The sequence below is a fragment of the Folsomia candida genome, unplaced genomic scaffold (genome assembly GCF_002217175.1).
Source record: "Folsomia candida strain VU population unplaced genomic scaffold, ASM221717v1 Fcan01_Sc022, whole genome shotgun sequence".
NCBI lineage: Eukaryota > Metazoa > Arthropoda > Collembola > Entomobryomorpha > Isotomidae > Folsomia > Folsomia candida.
In genome coordinates, this window is record NW_019091214.1 from 324,357 (window position 1) to 330,391 (window position 6,035).

The window sequence follows — 6,035 nt, forward strand, 5'->3', positions numbered from 1 at the left end:
ACGGTTTTTTATCATCTCACTACCGATCTACTTTTCAAAATATTACTTTTATATAGTGAAAAGCATGCTAAGTCCCTTAATAATAGTCGCAAAGGCGATTTTTGCAGCAGGACCTGAGAAAAAATCTTTTGTTCGACGCCATTTTATAAGAACACTGTTTGGATAAGTAAAAAAGGATACCTCTCCAAATTTGACCTTGTCTCATTACCCAGAGTGCACAAAACCAAAAGCCAGATATGTTTACCTATCTATTAGTTTGAGACATAGGCTTTCACATAAAAACGTTAGAAATCTCTCCAACTAAAAACCATCACGTGATTAAAATATAAAGTCAAAAGCGGACGCCTTTTGCATGTGTGGACCCATTGAATTTTAAGTTCCCAAACAATAAATACAGCACGAATTTTCTGACAATTTTTATGTTGACAACAAAATTTCCAGTAAATTCCTATCCTTCGTCCCAACATGAATTGAAAGAAAATGAGAAATTAAAGTGTATCAATATTTCATGCTGATTACATTTCGTGACTCACAAACTTGATGAAAAAATTTAGAGGACAATTTTTTATGGGGTAAAACTTGGTCCTTAAAATTTTGTGGGCGGAAAGTTGTATACAACTTTATTAGGTTTCAATTCAATGTCGATTGCGGTAGGAATCCATCTGAATTACATATTTTTAAAATAAAATTTTGCACAAATTCTTTCTCTTACTTTAAATCGTATCAAACTTTTATTTATTTTTACATTTTTATTTCTTCTAAGGCTTTTAATCCTCTTTTTAATACTGGGAAATTGAAGTTGAAAAATTATACCTCAATTACACACAATATGACAAAATCGGTAAAACTTTCAGTGCAATAATCACTACCAGATCGAGATCGCTACCCAAAATATCTACAATAATTATAGGTAGTTAATTTTAAGCGAAATTTGCCATCGGCGTCGATGAATATCCAAATTTTTAAGATATAAAATTTCAAAATCGTTAAACTTTTAAAAATCTGGCCGAGTCAGATATACGCTCTGTACTGGTATTGATTTGGTAATAACTTCCTACCAGATTGGCAGTAGTTTGTTTTTGAGTGGTAAATTTTTGATTACTACAACATTCCTAAAGGGTAGAAGTTCCGGTAGAGTCATAAATGTACTCCTGTCAGTAATGATTTATTTCTGGTTTTTCTAAGGGTGTACGGCTGAAGAACAAGGTGATTTTGTGGCAATTCACTTACCTCGCACCTGTGTGTTTCTTGCTTTGCATTGCAAAAATGGTTGCAAACCAGTAATTTTGTGTAAAATTTTGCTACGAAATTTTAGCAATTTTTACAAGTTTTTACCGGGCCAACCCTTTTTCTCAGTGTTTCAGGGTTTATTTTCAAGGTTTCGAACACCCTCATGAATTGTACACAAATAAAATTTGTCATAATTTTACGGTCTGTTTTTTTCCCTACTGACTGCTTTATCTGAATTGCATACCTATTTAACAAATTGCAAAAATTATATTTTTGACTTCGAATCGTATCAAATTTTCATTTATTTTGATTGCATTCAAGTTTTTGTATGCATTTAATATTTTTTATTGAAAAGCAAAGTAGTATTACAGATATTTACGAATAAAATCATTAACATCTATTTTTTATCAAATTCACAAAATGGGAACATGTTTTATGAAAAACATAATGTTTATAAGTTTACGATATTATGACTTTCTTGCTGGAATTTTTTAAACCTTTTTGGTTTTTTTTTTGCGTTTTTGCGTTTTGCAAACCTTTTTGCGAAACGTTTTTTCCCCAAAAAATTTTCGTGCACCAAAATGCACGAAAATGCACGAAAATTATTTTCGTGAAAATAATATTGGAATAATCCAATTTTTCTAAATATTCGATTAATTGAGGAATCGACGTGATATTTAATATGTTTTTCATCATTTTAGTACTAGCGTGTAAGCCCGTCTCCCGCCGGGCGAGCGATTAGATTCTCAAAATTTCACTAATTAAATATTTTGTAGATATTTTTAAAAGACAATGGAAGTGAAAGCAATTTGAAGCAAACGTTAAAGTGGAAAACTAAACTTATCTCTGTTATATCTGCCAGCCCAGTCTGCCAGTGGCAATGGCAGTGCCACTGGCACTTTGTCTGGCACCCCATTTGGCACAGTTACCTTTGGCAAGCCCAAACTGCAGACTTTTGCTTTTCTACAAAAGGGTGCCCACGTCAGTGTAAACAAATTTGTCGTTGAATAACCCCGGAACGATTTGTCGTAGCGGGTCAAAATTTTGAACAGACGAGCATGTTATCCTCAGATGGGTGTGTGCAACATTTCAACTCTCTACTTTCAAAAATGCCTCCCCCACAGCCCCCAGAAGTTGAGACAGTCATTCCAACTGTTTCCAAACTCCGTCTAAAAAATTCGGTCTCTGCAGAAAAGATTTTCTTTTCAAGTATCCGAAGCCAAAGAAGTCCATTTAACTACATGAGGGGATTATACAGGTATTTCACTATTCGAAATGATTTTTATCCCAAATCTAGCTTCAAGGTCCTTTGCATTATCTTGGGTCAACTTATCCGTCTGGGAAGACGCTGCGTCATGATGAAAAATCACCTTAATTTTTTTTACCGTGCAATTTAGGAAAATGTTATTCTAAAAGTGGTTTCAATACACATTTATAACCTCCATCATGTGCCACACGCCGATAACCACCACCAGGCCGCCACCCCTCAATAACAACCATCAGGCCGCCACAACCCGATAACCACCACCAGGCCCCCATTCCTCGATAACCACCATCAGGCCGAAACACCCTGATAACCAATATCACGGAGAAACGCCCCGATAACCGCATATCGTTAGTCAACTTATAACCACCACCAGGCCGCAACATTCTGATAACCACCATCGAACAACAACGACCCAATAACCTCACATTTATTTTTAAAATTAAGATTTTTGAATTTTCGCGCCATTCGAAATTTAACTTTCCCTGCTATCACTTCCGTCATGGAAATTTACTTTCACTTCCGTTGCAGACAGACATTTCCAGCTTATAATATAGATTTTTTGTAAAAATATTTTTAATTTTTCAATGCGAAACATGAATCAAAGTTTTGAAAATGAAACTGAATGAACACGACGATTTTTATGAACGGCTGAATACTGACTTGTATTTTAGAACAAAACAAATACGTGTAATTTTTTTGAAATTTCCTTGCCGAATAATAATTCCATGTTATTCGATGTGTACAAAATTCCAATTTGACAGGGTGGGAAAATATAAAATTTCTTAAAAATATGAAATTCCCTGCACAAGTTGTGAATGACAATTGATTGGTGCAAAAATTGTAGAAATGTGTACAATTTTTTACAGAGCCAACCTTTTTCCCCCAGGATTTCAGACTTTATAAGGTCCCAAATATCCTCGTGAACTACAAGTAAATAAAACTTGTCAATAATTTAACTACCTTGCCCCATTATTTTCCAGCGAAGTCAATGCCATCTCAGGTGCATAACCTTTAAATAATTTCTCACAATTGTATTTCTGACTTTGAATCGTATCAAATTTTATTTTTATCCCATGAAAATCTGTGGATTCGATATTTGATAGTTTCTTATGGAAAAGTAAAGCAGTAGTATTATTTACGAATACAATATTAACATCTATTTTGATCAAATTCACAAACTGGGGACGTTTTACCGTAATAACGTGATCTTTCCAAGTTTATGATATTGTTTAGAATGAAAAAATGCAAAATTTCATCAGAAAAAATAATTACTTTTCTGATGAAATTTTGCTAAAATACTTTCTGAAATACTTTTTGAAAACCAGTTTTTCCCAATTTATTACCGACTTTACTTATGAATTATATTGATTACAAATCGAGAAAATAGCATTTAAATCTAAAATTTACTCACCTAAGGTTTCAATTACTAAGATAAAACTCGTAAAATTTACACTTTGGACTCTGAATTTTATCAAATTTAGCATGTTTTATTCTAATAGACTTTTCGGATGCATTTTCACACTTATTTTCAAACCTTATCATCAATGCCATGACAAAATGAATCCGAAATGTAATAGGAGTGTGAGAGCATTATATACCCTGAATAATAAGGAGTCACGTCATATATATGTGTGGACCCATTGAATTTTACGTTCCCAAGAAATAAATACAACACGAAATTTCCGAAATTTTTTAGTTTGATGGATTTGTATATATTTATGAGTTTAGAAATCACCACGTTATTTATTTTCTGAAATGGGTTTTATTAATTAATATGGTCATGCTTATTTCATAACAAAATTTGAAATGTTATTTATGACCAATAATTGCTTATGAGGAGAACATGCCAACCTGACAATGACAGATTTTTAGACCTTTATATGTGGGAGCACCCTGTAAGAAAATGAAAAGTGTGAAGTAATTTGACGCCATTTGCGCCCGATTTGCCGCACGAAAACCTTCGCCAAAAACCCTATTTTGCCCTGACGAAACCTAATAGGAATGTGCGAGCATGATACAGACTGAATAAAATGGTCGCATAAATATCTGTGAATCCAATCGTACCCATCGAAGTTTACGTTCCCCAAAACTACATGCAACACTATTTTGGATGATTTTTGTTATTTAATTGTCTTCCATAGTATTTAGGGAGTAGCTTTTTCCCTGCCTATTGAACTTAGATTTGGTCCCTATTGTTGTAAAAATTCTGGTTTCGACGTTTCCAATTAAAATTTTACACACAATGCAAACCTTTTATTCGAAAAATTATGAAATTCACAAAATTTATTCGCATTTTATATTTTTAGTACTTAAATCATAACAAGCAGGGATGGTCAAAATACTTTGTGAATAAACAGTATTTTGATTTTCGTTTTTCCAAGGGCTTGGATTTCCGGGATTGTTACACCCACAAAAAGATGACAATTCCCATGAAGAATACTACAGTCAGTCGGAAATACAGGGTTTATGAAGAAATTAACATTTTATAGCTGTCATATACTTTTCTTTTTAAATCGTAAATTTGACAGCTCCTGACAGCGGTAACATGTTACCGCTTTAATAAAACCTGTATTTTCGACCGACTGCTGTATTCTTCATGTGAATTGTCGTCTTTTTGTGGGTGTAACAGTCCCAGAAATCCAAGCCCTTGGAAGAACAGAAATCAAAATACTGTATCTTCATAAAGTATTTTGACCATCTTTGAATATAATTAAAGATCTTAACGTCCAATGCATCTTGTTTCAATAAATATGTAGCATAATTATGAATAGATTCTTTTATTCGCTGTATTTTCTGTTGTTTAAAGTACTTTTTCAAATAAATCTAAATTGAAACGTTACTAGCGAAAACGTTTGTTACTAATTATGTTAAATTTTCTGTCATTGAGAAATCGTTAAATACAGATTAATTCATTTGCACGGCGAAAAATGTAGAACCACGTGACAAACTTTTAACGTTGAATAATTTTTAAAATTCGTGAAGTTGAATCAATTTTAGAAATTTCCGAGACTGAAGCTACCTCTTTGTGTGGTTTTATAACGGTTTATTCTTAACCATGTTTGTGACGATTTGTTACAAAATGGAAAAGAAAAATTTGAAGGAGAGTTTATGGGTGTAAAAATGCACAGCACCGTTACTTTAGGCTAAAGTGAAATTTGACACAATGTAAAATTGTACCTGTCATGCACGGGTAGAAATTTAATCATCTACATATTCGTTTGTGACATCTGGAAACAATATCTGAACTTCTGTTTGGTCATGACTATTTTTAATTAAATTTTGACTTCGACGTTTAAACGAAACAAAACTCGAATAATTAAAAAATTCACGAAATTTATTTACACTTTACATTTTGTCCGTTTTTAGTGTATAAATTATAGTTTGCTTCAATTTTGAAACCACGTAAATTATTGAAAACTTCGAAAACCTGGATTAGTGAATAATAACCCTGGGAAGTAAAAACATATCCATTTTGGGTAAATTTTGGAGAAATAAATTGTTTGCTAAATTATGAGAAATTCGCAAAACCTGTCCGTTT